The sequence below is a fragment of the Hemiscyllium ocellatum genome, chromosome 16, assembly GCF_020745735.1.
Source record: "Hemiscyllium ocellatum isolate sHemOce1 chromosome 16, sHemOce1.pat.X.cur, whole genome shotgun sequence".
NCBI classification, from domain to species: Eukaryota; Metazoa; Chordata; class Chondrichthyes; order Orectolobiformes; family Hemiscylliidae; genus Hemiscyllium; species Hemiscyllium ocellatum.
The window spans coordinates 47,259,004-47,279,036 of NC_083416.1; the positions used below are offsets into that span (position 1 = coordinate 47,259,004).

At 40.0% G+C, this 20,033-nt stretch overlaps 1 protein-coding gene across 3 annotated transcripts in view; it reads left to right on the forward strand.

The window, feature by feature from the left end:
• The first annotated feature begins 8,355 nt into the window (after window positions 1-8,355).
• The window catches only part of LOC132823410 (protein FAM13B-like), a 104,309-nt gene continuing 92,631 nt past the window's right edge, over window positions 8,356-20,033 (forward strand). For all 3 annotated transcript variants that reach the window (XM_060837219.1, XM_060837220.1, XM_060837221.1), the window contains exons 1-2: window positions 8,356-8,574; window positions 17,216-17,383. The gene's annotated coding sequence lies outside the window, so the exon portion shown is untranslated. The remainder of the gene's footprint in view (window positions 8,575-17,215; window positions 17,384-20,033) is intronic.

The window sequence follows — 20,033 nt, forward strand, 5'->3', positions numbered from 1 at the left end:
GCAGGCAAAGTAAAAACAGATCACTAATGCAATACAGAATTGAAGTGGCGAGGGATATGGGACTCCGATTCTTAAACTAGGCCAGGGGTCCATATTGGAGGAGGGATGGCAGTAATTGGGTTCTACTGGCCTCAGTACTGAATTTACAAATACAATTGCCAAGCCAAACTTTTAGATACTGGCTTGGAGTCAGAAAGGCTGCCACCTGACAAGTGCAGATAGCTGATATAAGGTAATTATACTTAAATAAGAAGGTCTTTGAGGCCACATTCCTGCAGTAAAGACAGCATTTATAATTTTATTTTTAATTGTGGACTGATATGAGAATAACTGTTTTCATTACCAAGGACTGCTGGAGTATTTCTGCACTTGAACAGAGGTAGGGTGGAGAGAGAAGTAGGGGTATTGGGGGGGAGGTGGTGGTGGGAGGGTTGTCCCTTCAGAACCATAGTTAGTTAGGCAGCCATGGAATTCTAAACCATAAATGAACTCCCCTACCCTCGTTCCTTATAGCCTCCTTATGTAACCATAAGAAAGAGGAACATAAGTAGGCCATTCAGCCCTCAAGCCTGCTTGTCATTCAAGAGGATCATGGCTGATCCAACATTCTTCGCATCCACTTTCCTGCCCCTTCCCTGTTACCCTTGATTCTTCTCATGATGAAGAACCTATCTATCTTAGCCTTAAATATACACATGGATTCTGTCCCCACAGCTCTATGACCAGGAGTGCCAAACACTCAAGCCTTTGAGAAGTAATTCCTCCTTCTCTCTGTCTTAAATTGATACCCCTTTAATTTGAGACTATGCCCTCTAGTACTGAAATTTCCCATGAGCAGAAACATCCTCTCAGTATTTATCCCGTTAAGCCCATTTTAAAAATCTTATGTTTCTAAGATATAATATCTCATTCTTCTAAATTCCAGACAGTAGCATCCCAAACTGTTCACCCTTTACTCATAAGACAATCCCTTGACAGTGGGGATCATCCTCACGAATATTTTCTGAACTGCTTCCAATGAAATCATTTCTTTCCTTTAAATATGAGGACCAAAACTGTTCACAGTACTCCAGATGTGGTCACACCAGCACCTTGTACAGTTGCAATAAGACTTCCCTATTCTTATACTCCAAATGCATGAAATAAGTGTGAACATTTCAATCGCATTCCTGATTATCTGCTGCACCTGTGTGCTAGCTTTCTGCAGTTTTCTCAATTTAAATAATACTGTTCTTTCTTTCACCCTTACAAAACCAATGACTTCACATTTTTCCACACAATACTCTTGCCAACATTTTGCTGACTTAGTTAACCTATTAATGTTTCTCTATGTATGGTCTATATCCCTCTCGCAAATTGTCTTTCCAGCTATTTTGTGTAATCTGCAAATTTGGCTCGAGTATATTCGTTTCCCTCCTCCAAATCATTGATTATATAATATAAACAGTTGCCGTCTCAGCACTGATCCCTGAGGAACCTCACTAGTTACAGGTCACCAACCTGAAAAAGATCCCTTATCTCCACTCACTGTTTTCTGCCCAGTAGTCAACACTCTATTCATGTCAATATACTATCCCCAACACTTGGGCTCTTATCTTGTAACCTAAACTTTTGTTGGGTACCTTGTTGAATGCCTTATGGAAGTCCAAATACAACACATCTAATAGTTGCCCTCTATCAACTCTAGTTGACAATTCCTCAAAACAATTGAATAAATTAGTCCAACATGATTTCCCTTTCATGAAGCCATGCTGACTCTGCTTGATTAGATTATGACAACTTACCAAATGTGGTGCTAGTACTTCCTTAGTAATTGATTTTCTATATATTATTCAACAATAGATCTCGGGCTCATCGGTCTATAGTTACTAGCTTTTTTGCCTCTCTAACTTTTTCAGTCGAGGTGTTGTGTTGACAGTTTTCTAATCCTCCAATACTCCTTCAGAATTTAAGGGTTTTTGGAAACTTTTTTATAACCCATGCATCACCATTTCTGTAGCTACATCTTTCAGGATCGTAGGATTGAGCTATCGGTATCGAAGGACTTGTCTGCCCTCGGCCCTATTAGTTTGTCTAATACTACTTCTCTAGTGATGGTGAAGGTACTTAACTTGGCCCCTGTATGCTTTGATATTAATGAGATTTATAAAGTGTTTTTCACAGTAAAGGCTGATATAAAATATCTGTTTAAGTCCACACCAATTTCCTTGTTCCCCATTACTATCGCAACAAGTTCCCTTTCTAATGCTTCTAAGTGGCTGAAATGGTTACATTTACAATTGCATGCCATATGGAAGTTCAGAGTGAGAACTTGCCCTAAGTCCCAGTTGCCAATTCATCATTAAAAATTTAGCTCAAAGTTCCATCTTTTTGAAATTAAAGGAATATTTTAATTTTTTTTTGTTCCCTGTTGTAGATAAGATAGTGAGAAATACAGATAATTGGTGGAATACACTTCAATTGCTCTCTCAGGTCGGGGTGCTTCGTGTCACGAACAGAAGTGCAGAAAGAAAGAAATGAGCTAGTGTATTTGCACAGCAAGGTAGAAAAGAAAGAAGAAAAAAATGTTGGCTAATGGAAAAGGTAGAGAGAATGGTTCCATCAGAAAACCATGGAGAGGATAAGATATGTTTGGTGCTGGGATCTTGTCAGAGTTGGTGGAAATGACAGATGGTGACAGATCTTCTGAATCAATTGGTGCATCAGCATACTCTTGTGAGTCATGTACTAGAACACCTAGATCCATATACACCTTGGAATTCTGTAGTTATTCTCTGTTTAAGTCATACTTTTTTTTTTAAATTTGCAGGATATAGATGGATCTGCTGGTTGTTTAAGTTCTCAACTTGTTCAGTACCACTTTCTCTTGATTTATAATTACGCCAAACACCACCTCTTCCGACTTGATCATCTTTATCCTCTAAAATGAAGAGAGAAGCAAAATATTTATTAATTACATCTGCCATCTTTATCATTAACTGCTATCTCCCCATTCTCACTCCTCTAAAGGACCAACACTCCCTTTCTTTACTTTTTTTAAAAAGGTATTAGTAGAAACTATTACTTTCTGTTTTTACATATCTTGCTAGCTTTCTCTCCTATTTTTAATTTTTATTTGTCCTGATTATCTTTTAGTAACTCTGTCCTTTTGTATTCTGACCAGTCATCTGATTTACCGTTTAGATTTGCACAACTGTTTTTCTTAAGTTTGATGCTTTCCTTTATCTTTTGTTATCATGGAAGGTGGGTCGTCTTGGAATTTTTCTTTAAAGTAGAAAAGTACCTATTCTGTACATTGTATGTCTATGAACATATGTATTTCTATGAAAGATTGTAATGAACTGTTTGGAAATTACAACTAATTTGAAGGATTTATTGGAAATGGAAAGTTAAAACTGCAAAGAGAAGGTGGTTTACCATTATTTGACAAAATTAGCTGACTTTGTGGAAAAAGTGTCCAGCAAAGGTTTTAAGAAAAGTGATGGATTTTGTAGCTTAATTGTTGGATAAATAAATTTTGGATCCATGCTGAAGGATGTTGACCAACAGCTTTTGAATTAAAGTTACCTTTTCAGTATAGAACAAGGTGTGGCACTGGTAGAGATGCTCGCAAGAAGGCACAGTTATCTCTATCCCTCTAAAAGAAAATTCCTTATCTCTATCCCGCAAAGAAAATTCCTTAAAGCAAAACCAGCTAAGAAGCATTATTTTCTCTGTAGTTTGAAAAACTTATAAAGTTTCAATTACCAAGGCTTCTAACTTTTTTTTTCCATCCAAATCTGAGAAATCGTCTGAAATTGTCGATTTATTCTGTGAATGTCAGCATTTGGATCTCATCGACAGGAAAGCAAAGAAACTATGAGAAATCAATCACATCTCTTCTGAATTTGAACCCTTGATCTGAGTGTGGTTCCTTTTAGGCCTGTTTACAAAACCAACCATATCTACAGAGCCATGCTGTCTTGTCTCTCTGGATGAATGTATGTGTTGGACTAAAGATATATAGTTTAAGTCTCCATAGCTCAGTTAATAACCTATTTTTCTACTTGTTTATCCATTCCTTAAACAAGTTCTTAATTTATCTTTGAGTTTATTGAATAAATCTTGTGAAAGTCTCTTATTCTAGGTAAGTGATAAAGAGAAAGAAATTCAACATTTTTGATTTCCGCTCATGGAGTAGTGAAGCTTGGTTACTAGTACAGGTGGGAGAAAGTGAGGTCTGCCGATGCTGGAGATCAGAGCTGAAAATGTGTTGCTGGAAAAGTGCAGCAGGTCAGGCAGCATCCAAGGAGCAGGAGATTCGACGTTTCAGGCATAAGGCCTTCTTCCTGAAGAAGGGCTTATGCCCGAAACGTCGAATCTCCTGCTCCTTGGATGCTGCCTGACCTGCGCTTTTCCAGCGACACATTTTCAATACTAGTACAGGTACACCCCTCTCATTTGAGCTAGAACAATATTCTGAAATAAACATTTTAATGTCTTCCACTGCCACTCTACTACTAATACCCAAGTTCACTTAAGCTAGCTCAGCTTTCATGCCCACATTTGCCCTCATTGAGATGAAAACATTCTCATCCTTTTCAAACAGAATACAAAATCCAATCCTTTTTATGATTGCTGCAGCCTAGAGATGCCTTTTACTCTGAAGTCATTAAGTCTGGAGCATTATACAATATTAAGTCCAATATTACCTGGTCTGTTCCATATATATATATATATATATATATATGGGTTAAGGGGAGAAAACAAAAGTGAAGGGTATGCTGTATAAATGGTAAGTTTTATAACAGAGTTCCCAGAAACGAAATGATGACAGAAGAAGAAAATGTTTCTCAGGCATGAAGTTGCCCTATTTCAATTCCAAATGATCCATACTTAGCAATCAAGTAGAGGTGGTCTGATATAGTAATATACATGACATCAGTAGTTGTAGTTTCATCATATGCTACTTGAGGAAACACACATCACCCTGAACTATTTGTCAACATTTCAGTAATTAGCCAGCTCTCCTCTTTCCAGAAGAGTAGGATCTAGATGGAAGACTTAAGCAGCACATCTGTACAAAAGTGTAAAGGGGAAGCACTAAATGTAAGAACTGGCAACTCAACAAGCACCAGTCCACTAGACCAATACATTTCATCTGGATTGGAATAAACATCTCACTTGTTCTAAACCACATCTTTACAACATAAGATGAACAATACAGTATGATGATACTTGAGATTTGGCATGATGTACATATATACTAGCCTGGAGACTTTGTTATGTTTCTGCAATCAACATCTTGCATGCTAACCTAGCCCCATAATATTGTTGTTTTTATACATCTACTTGGCTATTAACAAGTAAGAACATTGGGAAATATCAACAAAAATTCCTTTAAAAATGTCATGATTCTTCTCCATCTCAGCACTGAACTGTCACTGACAAAAATTCCCTTTGGTCAGCATCTCATTCAATCAGACTCTCTTGTAATTCTAAGTTTTGTTATATTTATAGCATGCTGATAAGTCACTTAAAAATTTGCTCAACTCCAACCATAACTTCAATTCGGTATCACAATTTAATGATTTATTTTACAACTAACTACTCAATTTCACAGCTAAAACAGAACCCTTGAAGCACAGAAGACAGCCATTTGATGCATCATATCAACACTTTTACAAACAGTCCAATTTAGTCCCATTCCCTAACTTCTTCTCCATATCTTTGCAAATCAGTCCTCGTCAAATTGCCTTTTAAAATTTCCCATGGAATGGGATTTCACAAGCCTTTCAGGTGGTGCATTTCAGATGTAACAACAATTTTCCTCAATTTATACGAATTTTCTCGAATAGAAATTCAGAAAGTTTACAGGAAGGGAGGAGGCTATTTAGTCTATCACATCTGTTTTAGCTAAAAGCTATTCCCATTTTCCAGCTCGTGCAAGAACCTAAAGATATTGATTTCTCCACGATGGGAAGGTTGATTCTGTCCACTCTTTATAGGCCCATCATAATTTTGCATATGTTACTTAAATATCCACTCAACTCTGGATGCTTTATTTCCCCCCCCCCCCCCCTCCTCCCCAATCTGATTGTTCCTCATAATTTTATCTCCACTGCACTAAAGATGATATCTCCTTGTAATGCAGTAGTCAGATTGCTACTTTAGTTGTGTACTAACTGGTTTTAATTAGTTTTGTACAGCACTAGCATAATCTCCCTCCTTTTATTCTCTTTACCTCTGCTAAAAAAAAGTAAGAAAAGAGGAATATTCCATATACATTTTCAACCATCTGACCCATCCTGCCAATATAGGGATTTGCTGACGTGAATTCACAGTTCATTCTATTTCTCTCCACTGCTCAGGATCTGATCTAGTTCTTTGTCAATAATTTTCAATGTATGTCCTCTGATTACTGGTTTATTCACCACAGATATTTGATTTCTGTAAAAACAAGCCCTTTGACCATCTTACTCATGTAGGCTGTGCTGAGAATCTGACTTACATAAGTTCATGATTTATTTGATTGTCAAAACATAGCCCTTCTTCAGGAATGAGGCTGGGAGCCTCAGAGGTGGAGAGATAAATGGGACTGGGGGGGGGAAGGTCTGAAGCGGGACACCACCGTCCCGTGGGCAAATACTTCAACTCCCCCTCCTGCTCTGCCGAGGACATGGACCTCCTCCACCGCCACTCACTTACCACTCGACGGCTGGAGGAAGAACGCCTCATCTTCTGCCTTGAGACCCTCCAACCCCAGGGCATCAATGTGGATTTCAGCTGTTTCCTCATCTCCTCCCCCCTCCCCCACCCCGCCCCCACCTTATCCCAGTTCCAACCTTCCAGCTCAGCACTGCCCTCATGACTTGTCCTACCTGTCCATCCTTTTCTCTGACCTATTGCCATTACCCCTATCTCCATCCACCTATTACGCACTCAGCTACCTTTCCTTCTCAAGCCCACCTCCCTCCCATTTATTTCTCCACCCCCAAGGCTCCCAGCCTCATTCCTGATGAAGGACTTTTGCCTGAAATGTCAATTTTCTTTTCTGTTCATCGGATGCTGCCTGACCTGTGCTTTTCTGGCATCGCACTCTCGACTCTAATCTGCAGCATCTACAGTACTCAACTTTCGCCTCCATATAGATCATGTCTGCCGCTCTGCCCTTATCAATCCCCTTTGTTACCTCTTCAAAAAAACTCAATCATGTGTTCTCGTTCTGGCAGACGTCCTCGATATCTACCTGAACGTGAAAATATATCATAAAACTGCAATTCCAAAGACTATAGTAAAAGTTGCTTAGGATGTAGCACCATCAGTCAATTTGTCAGGGACACACCTTCACGATGAACACAAACAATGAAGTGAGTATACATTGTCATTGAATACTGAAGCATGTGAACCAAAACATTACAAGATTTTTGGTCCATCTTTATTTTATCCAGGTAATGGTATTGGTGCAAACAGCTTTACAATTTGGGAGGTGTGGCGATTATGAATTTGAGGGGGGGGGACAGTGGCTCAGTGGTTAGCACTGTTGCCTGTCCGTGTCAGGGACCCAGATTCAATTCCAGCCTCTGGTGACTGGACATTCTCCCTGGTATGCGTGGGTTTCCTCCCACAATCCAAAGACGTGCAGGTTAGGTGAATTGGCCATGTTAAACCGCCCCATGGTGTTCAGAGATGCGTCGGTTTGGTGCGTTTGTCAGGGCAAGTGTGGAGTAGTGGGTCTGGGTGGGATATTCTTCGGAGGGGTGGTGTGGACTTGTAGGAATTCTAATTCTAATGTCATTCCAAATGAGTGGACATCGAAAAAAAGAACAGGCAACTTCTGTCAAATAGCCCATTGCTTTTACAGCCTCAATAAACTGTTGCACTTGGGTAAAATATTTAATGGCTTGTGTTTTGGAGCATTTTTGCGTCTGCTCATTGCATAAACATTACAGGCAGTTTTGACTGCAGTATTGCAGTGTCACATTCCATCACTGACATTACAATGCCAATTTTGCGTGCAGCATTAGATTCTACTTTGCACCATTTATTATTACTCAATCATTAATTAATAAGTCATAACATCACCTACAGTAGTAATATCCTTATAAAAAAAGTCGTCTATAAAGCATGTTCATTCCTAATTGTTTACATCGTAGTTCTCTTGACTCTATGGAAAATACAGTAATTTTAAATACATATATACGCTTTATTTGTTGAGATGTTTTTCTTGCTACATGATTTGACTTACTACCACTCCCAGCCAAGCTCCATGGCAACGCCCTGCCTGACAGTAGCTGCTTGTTTGTCAATGACGTAACCGCACAGCCTGCCAGCCAATGGCTGGTCTCCTTAATCTGCTGACGCGCCTTCCGGTAGCGGATTCGGTTGGTGACGCAGTAGCCTGATCATTAGCGAAGAAAATATATCGGGGGCTGAAAAAAAAGTCGAAAGAACAAGAGAAAAGATAGCGAGGGAATTCAGGAGACTGTAGCTGGTGTTTTAAAGCGGGTTAAGGCGGTATTTTCCGACGTGACGGCAGAAAATAATCGACTCCGGATTGGTCTGTGCCGAGCTCGGTTGGTTGGGCCCGGACAGGTAAGTGTGTGATCGGCCTGTGTCGGGACTTGTTCGAGCAGCCGCCAAATTCAGCCCCAGTCACTGGGCTGCATTGAGCATGCGCCGGACTGCAGGACCAACAAGTACGCATGCGTTAAATTGACTGCCAGCCTCATAGGGAGGGGATGGTACTGTTGATGTAGTTGTTGCTCTTAGATTTGGGCGCCACTTTATCGTTTCAATTTGCATCAAAATTTTAATCTTCCATTAATAATGAATATGCTGTCTAAAGCGTCGTCGTGTTTACATGCGGCGTGGTTTGAAACAACTTGTTTTTTAATACTAAAAACAAGTGCTTGTTTGCTAGTGGATGATGTGTCATTTTACGCAGAGGAAACGAATTACGAGTACTTTGTACCGAAAAAGGGGACCTTCATGTGGTCATTTGACAAACGCTGACACAGCATATTAATACAGATGTTTGTTTTCTTGTCTATCAGATTTGTTCGTCCCTGTAGGTACTCTGGAGAGCTTGTGCTCTGGTAGAACTGGGCTTCACTTTTTGTCAACGTCTTTACGCTTGCTTTGTTGTTTTGGAAGGGACTTCGTAGATCATTCTAGAACATCGCAAAGATGTTCAAGTGAAATTATTTACACGCCATGCTCGCCAACGAGAAACGTTGAAATCCCGATTGTTATTTTTTTAGGGAGATTCCCATTTTAATTTTCTACAGGCTCTCAACCCGTAATTTGGCGTGTTAAGTTTCCCAACTGCAGTCAACGAGTGACATTGTGTTTCACAGCAGCTACCTAATATAACTCGCCTGCTGCCTTGTCTTGATTTGGAGGGAACGTGTTACTTTTTTGTTGTACATATCATAAGTTAAACAGTTACCGCGTTTTCTTTGGATTAGAAATACTTTTCCACGAATGGATCGAATCTGATTTTAGAAACATTTGTTTTCCTTGCATATTGTCTTAAACGCTGTATACTGACTATTACTTTCGGTTCTAGTTCCGCCCTTCTGAGATTTGTATTAGTTTTGTACGGATTTAGCTCAACCTTTTGTAGACCAAAAGGTTACATCGAAGATACGGTATGCAAATCAGTTATTGAGCCCAACTGGTTCATGCGGATGTTTTTTTATGCGCTAGTCCAGCTGCCTTCATTTAATCTAAATATTATTTAAGTGTTTTCCTTCTCGGCTTCATCAACCCCTCCCAAACACAAACGTTTTCTTATCATAGCAACTTCTTGCAAGTTAAAACACAACATCAAATGACAGCAGTTAAATATTGACATGGCTAACTTCACGCTGCTCCTCTCTTTTGGAACTGTTAGTGGCATTCTGACACGGACACTACATCAAGTGCATCTTTCTAGTTAAAATGCTGTTTTCTCATTAAAAGCCTGAATACGCACAACAGTTCGCTTAACCGACAGGAGAGCGAGTTGGGTTGTTTTTGGATCGGCAAACTAGCCATTGAGGTTCAGTGGGACCTAAGCTACTTATAATCTATTAATGATTTGAAGTGGTGGAATTGATTCAGCCAAATTTCTTGTGTACAAAGATGTTTAGGAAACCAGCTTGTTGGAGGATGCAAAAAGACATATGACGTTTAAAGGGAATAGCTTAAATTTTTGGATGTGGGAAATTAGATTTCTTCCTACCAAGGTGAACAAAGTAAAACAAAAACAAAGAATTGTGGATTCTGGAAGTAAAAACAAATTGCTTGAAGAACTCAGCTGGGCTGGCAACATCTGGAGGAAAAGCAGTGTTAGCATTTTGGGACCAGTGGCCTTTCAGAACAGGGCAGAAAGACAGGCCACTTAAATGAAGAACTGTGACAAAGTATTATGCTACAGAGAGATCTGGATTTCCTTGTGTTATGAATTTCAATTTTCAGCAACACATTTTCAGTTTCTAACTACCTGCTGCAAGCCCAGTCTGATAGTCAGTCCTACAACATGGAAACAGATTCTTCGGTTCAACCAGTCCTTGCCGACCTTGTTCCCAAACTAAACTAGTCCCACCTGCCTGCTCCTGGTCCATATCCTTTCAAACCTTTCCTATTCATGTACTTATCCAAATGTCTTTTAAATGTTGTAATTGTACCCACATCCACTACTTCCTCAGGAAGTTTATTCCATATGTGAACCACCCTGTGTAAGATTTGCCCCTTTGTCTTTTAAATCTCTCTCCTCTCACCTTTTAAAAATGTGCCCCCTAGTCTTGAAATCCCCAAATGAAAAAAAGTACTATAGTAGATTTCATAATATCGGTTCTTCTGGATATAAGAAAGGACTGTTTCGTTTCGGCTCTTGTGATGCAGTGGTAGTCTCCCTACCTCCAGACCAGGAGGCCTTTGTTCAAGTCCCACCAGTCCAGTGGTGTGTTATAACAAACAAAAATAGAAATCACTGGAGAAACTGGCAGCATGTGTGGAGAAAGAAGCAGAGTCAATTCCTCAGGTCCAGTGATCCTTCATCTGAACTGAAGAATGGTCATATTGTACTCTAAACGATAACTCTGCTCCTCTCCACACATGCCGCCAGACCCACTGAGCCTTTTTTTTGTTTCAAATCTACAGCATCTGCAGTTGCTTGTGTGATTTTAGTATCATAACATGCCTGAACATGTTGATTAGAAAATACCCAAATCTGGGGAGGCATTTCTGGTACAAATGGTAGTGTTTCTACTTCTAAGCTAGCAGTTCTGGATTCAGATCCTATCTGATCCAGATGTGTGATTTACCACATTGAGAATAATGGAATCAAACAGCGCTGAAATGCCCCTTCGGCCCAGCAAGTGTGTACTGCGGAAAAAATATAAATCTGCACTAGTCCCTCTTGCCCACAGCCTTGAATGTTTGGCACTTCATTAAAAAGTTTTTTTCTTTCCTCAACTCCTGTCTCAGACATTGCATTCCAAATCGTTACCACTCACTGGGTGAAAAAAGATTCCTCAGATTCCCTTCTAAACCTCCTGCCTTTCATCTTAAAATGTTGTCTTGTTATTGACCCTTCAACTAAAGGGAACAGCTGCTTCCTATCCACTCTGTCCATGCTCTTCAATCTTATACACCTCAATCAGGTCCCCTCTGTCTTCTCTGTTCCAAAGAAATCAATGTGAGCTTATCTAGACTCTCTTCTTTGCTGAAGTACTTCATTCCAGGCAACATCCTGGCGAATCACCTCTGTACCCAGTTGTTACTTCAAATTCAATCGTGGTACTGCCCCAAGGTACTCTTGACATATTAAAATACCTTCCTTATGCAGAGTACAAACTATACTCTTTACCCACAGCCCTCCCCTTTATCCTGCTCGTTACTTCATCAAATAATTTTTAAAAAATTTGCTAGTTGTGATTCTCCCTTCACAAAGTATTACTATGTTTGATTTTTATTATATGTTCTGATAGTTTGCGCTGATCTTCTGATTTTAAAACAAAAATCCCAGAGAAAACTGATCATGGTAAAATTTTAGATTTCAGATTGAAGACAAGAAGGGGCCCTTGCAAAGGAACAAGGGGAAAAATTTCACTCACTGGAGTAGTGTCCACTGTTATCTTGGGAATCTTTCGCTCAAATTATATGATTCAAATCTAAAATAGCTTGATCCCTAGTTACATCCACAACTACTGTCCAAGAAGACTGTCCCAAATACAGTTTTTGCATGCATTTGGAAAAGCATGGCCTAATTAGGGACAGCTATCATGGCTTTTGAGGGCAGGTTCATGTCTTACTAACTTGATTGAATTTTTTGAGCAAGCGACAGAGATGATTACGGAGGGTAGAACAGTAGATGTCATCAAATGGATTTTAGTAAGGCCTTTTACTAGGTCCCTCATGGTAGGCTCATCCAGACGACTAAGATGGATAGGATGCAAAATAACTTGGCCATTTGGATTCTGAATTGATTTACCCATAGAAGGGAGAAGGTAGTGGCAGAAGGGTGTTGTTCTAGCTGGAGGTCTGTGATTTATGGTGTAGTACTTCAGGGGGGCAAATGTTACAGAAAAGTGTCCAGTTAATGGCAGGACCCTGAACAGCAATGATCTACAGAGAGACTTTGGGGTTGAAGTCCATGGCTCACTGAAAGTGGCCATGCAAGTAGATAGGGTGGTAAAGAAGGCATAAGGCATGCTTGTCTTTTTTGGTTGAGGGATTGAGTACTAGAGTCAGGATGTCATGTTGCAGCTTTACAGATTTCGGTTAGGCTGTACTTAGAGTACTGTGTTCAATCATGGTCGCCATGGTTGAAGGATGGAGGCTTTGGAGATGCTGCAGAAGAGATTTAACATCTGGCCTGGATTAGAGGGTATGAGCTACAAGGAGAAAAAGTAGGATTGTTTTCTCTGATATGGCAGAGGGTGAGGGGAAACTTGATTCATAGAAATATATAAAATTGAGTGCACAGGTCGGGTTGATATCAGAATCTTGAAATGCCTAATACTAGGGGACATGCACTTAAGGTGAGAGGGGAAAAATTCAAAGGAGATGTGAGGGGCAAGTATCCTTTTGTGGTAGGTGCCTGGAGCATGCTGATGGGGGGGATAGTGGAAGCAGCTACAACTGGGACTTTTAAACGGCTTTTAAATAATATGCAAGGAATGGAGAGATAGGGACCTCTCATTTAGTTTAGTTTGGTGTCACTTTCAGCATAACATCGTGGACCAAAGGGCCTGTTCTTCTGCTGTACAGCTCTATGCTTTATGACACTGTTCCAAATACAGTCTGTGAATTCTTCCTTGTTGCTACCTCTTCCAAAGTGATTTTGCAAATATACATGAAGATTAACATCCCACATCATTACTGCTTACGATGCATACAGTTATCTTTTGTTTTTGCATCGTGCAGTACATTTAAAATACAAGTTAAAGTTCTAAATTGGGGCAAAGTGGACTTTGATGTTTTACACAGCCTTCCCCAGTCAACCTTCGAAAGTTCCTGTTTGCATGTAAAGACATGGTTGTAAGTGAAAACTTTTAGAAGTGAGATAATGAGAGTTCAGGGCTAGCACGTTCCTGTTTGTGTGAAAGGCAAGGCTCGCAGGAGTAAGGAACACTGGATGACTAGGAATATTGAGGCTCTCAAAGGAGGCATGTATCAGGTATAGATAGCTTTGATCAGGTGAATCTCTTGTGCATAGGAGGGGTGGAGAACACGAGGGAAATCTGGAGGGCAAAAAGGAGAAATGAAATAGCTTTAAAATAGGGTTAAGGAGAATCTGAAGAAGTTCTACATCTAAATTAAGAGTAACTATGGAGAGCATAGGGCCCCTGAAAGAACAACAAGGCTGCCTCCATCATCATCATGTCAGCAAATACTGATCTGGAAGCTAGGGAACTGAAAAGTAAATAATCACTGTCAAGTTGATATCACTATCACTATTTCAACTTGCCTTGAAAAGGATCCACATTGTTGAAGATGAGGTATTGGAGGCCTTAAACTACTTAAAGGTTGATAAATACTCGGGTCCTGATAGTGTATCCCATGAGATTGTGGGAAGTTAGGGAAGAAATTGCAGGGCCCCAAGCATAGATATCTGTGTAATTGACAGCCATGGTGAGGTGTCAGAAGACTGGAGGGTGGCTAATGTTGTGCCATTATTTAAGATAGGCTGCAAGGAAAAACTGGGGAACTACAGACTGGTCAGCCAGACGTCAGTAAGTAATTTGAGGGGATTGTGAGAGACAGGATCTATATGCATTGAGAAAAGTAAGGACTGATGAGGGATAATTAGCATGGCTTTGTGCTTGGTAAATTGTCTCTCAAATTTGATTGAGTTTTTTGAAGGGATGACAAAGACAGCTAAGGGTAGAGTGGTAGACTCTGTCCACATTGGATCTAGCATGGCCTTCGACAAGGTTCTGTATGGTAGACTGGTTAGTAAGATCTGAGGAAGTGTTACTGGACCTAAAACATTAACTCTGATTTCTCTCCAAAGATGCTGTTAGGTCTGAGCTTTTCTGGTGATATATGTTTTTGTTCAAGATTTACAGCATCTGCAGTCCTTTTGGTTTTTATTTGAAAACACAATTGGCTTGATGTTTGGAGACGGTGGTGGTAGAGGATTGTTTATACTGGAGGCCTGTGATCAGTGGTGTGCCACAAGGAACTGTGCTGGGTCCACATTTTTATTTATATAAACAATATGAATGTGAATATAAAGGAGGCATATAAATTTGCTGATGACACCAAAATTTGTAGTATAGTGAACAGTGAAGAAGGTTATCTTGGAATACAATGGGACTTTGACCGACTGGCCCAGTTTATCAATGAATGAGACATGTCACATTTATCAGAATTAAACTCCGTGTTGAATTTTTGGTAAGGCAAACCAGGATAGGACTTGCACATTTAATGGTAGAACCCTGGTGAGTATGGTGGAAGAGAGACTGAGGGGTGCAGGTGCATAGTTACTTGAAAGTGGTGTTGCAGGTCAACAGGTGTTTGGAGTGCTTGCCTTTATTGGTCAGAGCATTGAGTGCAGGAGCTGGGACTTCATGTTGTGCTTGTATAGGACATTGGTGAAGCCACTTTTAGAATACTGCATTCAATTCTGGGTTCCTTGCTCTAGGAACGATGTTATGAAACTTGAAATGGTTCAGAAAAGCTTTACAAAGATGTTGTCAGGGATGGAGGGTTTGAGTTATAGTGAGAGACTGCAGAGTCCGGGGCGCTTTTCCCCTTGAAGTCGGAGGCTGAGGAGACCTTCTCAAAGTTCATAAAATCATGATGGCCCATAACAGGAGGAATAGCCAAGTGTGTTCGGGGAGTCCAAAATAAGAGGCCAGAAGTCTGTAGTGAGAGGGAAAAGATTTAAAAGGGACCTGAGGGGCAGCTTTTTCATGCAGAAAGTGGTGGGTGTATGGAATTAAATTTGGTAGAGGTAAGTACAATTAAACAATTAAAAGATTTTTGGACAGGTACATGGATAGGAAAGCTTTGGAGGGATGTGGTCCAAATTCAGACAAATGTGATTAGTTCAGTTTAGAAACCTGAGATTTTCAAATTGAGCCAATGGATCTGTTTTCATGCTGTATGACTTAATGACCATCTAAGTGTTAGAGCTCTTGGACTGCTCCCTCCTGTGTCAGCTTCCCCTCGTTCTTGCATCCATCTATATGGATTCTGCATCTTCCAATCCATGATCATTTCTTGCCGTCAAACTTGTTCTATCCCCTAATAACAAAGCTCCTCCCCCATCCTTTGCTTCTTACAGTCACATACACTGAATGAATATTTATCTTATTCTCACTACAATCCTTGCTCTTGTAAAACCTCAACTATTGGATATGTTCAAGGCCAAGGCTCCTCTAAACCTATCCCTTATGTTTCCATACCTGCCACAGCTGCAGTCACATGCCTTTGTCCCTGATTGCAGCTAATTCAGGTTTGGTCTGAGGAATGTGACGTCTCCTGGACTAAAATATCCAGGTAACTTCTTTTCCCTCTGTGTGGTGCAATGTTTGTAGCTTGGAATCCAGCTCAACCACTCAGATCTTAAGTAAAATTGCATAATCTTACTATGATTAGATGCTGGATCACCCTGTTGTCCTGCAGCTCACACCTGTTACAACAGCAACTTGACCTGCCATCTCTATTGTACTCAATTTAATTTAAAATCTCTGTGTTCTTTGCCCTTTTTACTATAATTATTGATTCTCTCAAGCCCTAAAGTTATTCTTAAGAAAAGACTAGATAGCTAAGCAAAACTGAACACCATAAATTTACATAAAGAGGGTAGGGGGGGGTGCTGGGGAGAAAGTAGCAAAGTGTACAGTAGGTGAATAGGGGTGCAGATGGAGGTAGGTGAGAGAGGAGGGTGGGGGAAAATAGCAAAGAGTACAGTGGGTGAATGGAGGTGGGGATGAAGGTGATAGTTAAGAGGGGAGGGTGGAGTGGATAGGTGGGAAGGGAGATTGGCAGGGAGGACAAATCATGAGGACCGTGCTGAGCTGGAAATTTGAAACTGGGGTAAGGTGGGGGAGGGGAAATGAGGAAACTGGTGAAGTCTACATTGATGCTTTGGGGTTGAAGTGTTCTGACGTGGATGATGAGGCTTTCTTCCTCCAGGCAACGGGTGGTGAGAAAGTGGTGGAGGAGGAGGCCCAGGACCTGCATGTCATCGGTAGAGTGGGAGGGGGGGTTGAAATGTTGGGCCACGGGGCGGTGGGGTTGATTGGTGTGGGTGTCCTGGAGATGTTCCCTAAAGTGCTCTGTGAGGAGGCGTCCAATCTCCCCAGTGTAGAGGAGACAATCCTCTGGGGGTGGAAATAAACCTCCTTCAGGCAAGCACCTACAAAATTTTAAACTGTAGATCTGTTTTATGCTAAATACCAACTAATGAGGCTAAATTAGGTTTCATTAGAGCAAAGATAAAAACTGATTCACCACCATTAGTCTTGTCAGCTGTGCTTTGAGCAAGACTATATGGAAATCAAGCATACTCTGAGAAGGAATGTTAAAGACGTCATTGCCATAATGAGGTTTCTGAATTGATAACTTGTTTGGATACCATTTTGAATTTGCTTTCAATTTTGTAGATTATGGAGAAATGACAGAAAAGTGATGAAATGCCTCAAATTAGAGTTTACATTTCATTTTTTTGCCTATACAATATTTTTGAAAGTTATTATTTTGGACAGTATTGAAAATATTATTTTTTTTCTAGGTTAATTGTCAAGAAAGATTGGACGAATTCTGTGTTTCTTCAATGAGGAACTACAGGCTGATCTTCTGCCACAATCTCAAGCAACCATAGCTAGCTAAATAAAAATGCTTATTCACTAAGGGTGATTGGTGTATAAGTTATTTTTTAAGTGGGTGTCTGTGCTCAGAGGTAAGTTTCTGGATGTTTGGCATTGTTATTTCATGTTCTTTTGATCAGTTGATTCTTGCACAGTAATCTGGAGAGAGGTGCCATACCAGTTTTCTAATTCTTGAGTTAACGTTAATAAAAATGATTTTTCATGACCTCTGAAATCTTTTTGCTTTTTTTTAAAGAGATTTGTATTTTTTAAGATAAAATTACAAGTAGATTTAGTCTTAATCTAAACTGTTACAAAATCATATATTGGTTGTTTTATATATTAATGAATTTCATAAGCATTATGAACAATTAATTGAAAGTCTAAGAACCTATAATCCTGTGTAGGTGTTATGCAAGGCCTATTTCAATAATAAATTAGTGTGATAATAGTATTTATTACTGACAATCTGATCATAATGTTCTCATCTCATTTTACAGAATGAGAAGAGCAAAACTAGCTAGCTATCAGGACCATATTTTACCCTTTATTTCATCCTAGTTATAGTTTGAAGCAACTGTGTTGTTTATTTTCTCACTATATCATTGCACACACCATCTGTAACCAAAACCAAAAGAAGAGTTAAGGGGGAAAGAACAAAACAAAAAGGATAAGTGGAAGAGAGGAGACCGAAACAGCAGCAGCTGAGACTGTAATGAGCATTGATGTACCATATGCAAGCCCACAGGAAATGACTAATTTAAACTATATTTTAGAAGACCTTTCCCAACTTTATTCTTATATTTGAAGTGATAACTACTTGTGTAAAAAGGGCCATTTAGCTCTTCAGCTCATTAGAGTCTTAGACCCAGCATGGATGAAAGAACTCAACTCTAGAGATGATGCCTTTAGCATCAAATTTGTATTTGGTTAAGTGTTGCTTCATGGAGGCCTGGCAAAGTTGAAATCAATGGAAACTGGATGGAGAACTGGGGTGATGAATTGTGACAGACTTGAAACAGATCTAGCAACTAAAGACTAGGTAGCCATGAGGCAGTGGGAGCTGTCGAACACAAATTTGTACATCAGCACATTCTGCAACCTCTGCATATCCCCCATTCAATCATGCTGCCAAAATGAACAACTTCACATTTTTTTTACATCATTATGCTCCATCTGCTAGATTTTTGCCCATTTTGTCTAGGGCCAGAGAGTATAATTGTATAGTAAGGTGTTGCCCATTGAAGACTGAGATGGGGAAACAAATCTGAGAAATTCTTAAGTATAGAGGGTGGCTAATTAAGTGCATTCAAGGCTTAGAAAACAGATTTTTAACCATGAGGAAATAAAGATTAGGGGGTAAGGCAGCAAAGTGGATTTGAGGATGATCAGAACAGCCATGGCTTCATTGAATAATACAGCAGACTTGTTGGCTGAATGGCTTACTTCTCCTATGTTTAATCTTATGATCACCTACCTAAACTTCCTTATGTCTTCATTCGATACTTTCCTAATTATCTTTGTGCCTATTCCTTTGAGGATAGATTCCACACAGGACTTCAATCATTTCATCCTGCCAATTCTTGGAAAAAAAGACCCACTGATGCCTTCTGTTTGTTTTCTTCCAGCCAACCATGTTGTTGATGGCATGCTACCCCCTGCATTATGAGCTTTTAATTTTATCAAATGCCATATCGAAATTCAGGTATCATATGCTTACAAGATCCTGTTTATTCACAGCATGTTACTGTGTTTCAAAGAACTCCCATAAATTGGCTAAACATGACTTTCTCTTGAAACCATGCTGACTCTTCCTAGTTACCTTTGTTTTTAAGTGTGCTACTATCATCCTTTCATTGACTGAGAACCATCAAGCTAACTAGTCTACAGCCTCCAGTTTTTGCCCACCTCCCTTACTTGACGAGAGGGATTGTATTTGCTGTTTTGAAGTTTGATGGAATCTTTACTAAATATTTGAAAATTTTAGAAAATGAGCACCATTGTATCTAGTACTTCGTTAGCTACCCCATTGCAGACCTTACAATAGCATCCGTCTCTACCCAGAGACATGTCCGCCCACAATTCTGTAAGTTTGCTTTGTACCACTTCTCTCCTTTTTATACTTTAATTTCCTGTCTTCCTTCCATCATCACTTGATTTAGAGCTATTGGATTGTTTTTCTATCATCTACACTGAAGACCAAACAAAACATTCGTTCTTCTGCCATATCCTTATTATCAACTAATGATTCTCTATTTTGACTCTCCAGAGGGCCAATAATCAATTAACATATTCTTTTACTTTTTAATTACTTGTAGACACTCTTGCTGTTTGAAAAGATTAACAAGAATGTTGCCAGGGTTGGAGGATTTGAGCTATAGGGAGAGGCTGAACAGGCTGGGGCTGTTTTCCCTGGAGCGTCGGAGGCTGAGGGGTGACCTTATAGTTGTTTACAAAATTATGAGGGGCATGGATAGAATAAATAGACAAAGTCTTTTCCCTGGGGTCAGGGAGTCCAGAACTAGAGGGCATAGGTTAAGAGTGAGAGGGGAAAGATATAAAAGAGGCCTACAGGGCAACTTTTTCACGCAGAGGGTGGTACGTGTATGGAATGAGCTACCAGAGGAAGTGGTGGAGGCTGGTTCAATTGCAACATTTGAGAGGCATTTGGATGGGTATATGAATAGGAAGGGTTTTGAGGGATATGGGCTGGGTGCTGGCAGGTTGGACTAGCTTGGGTCG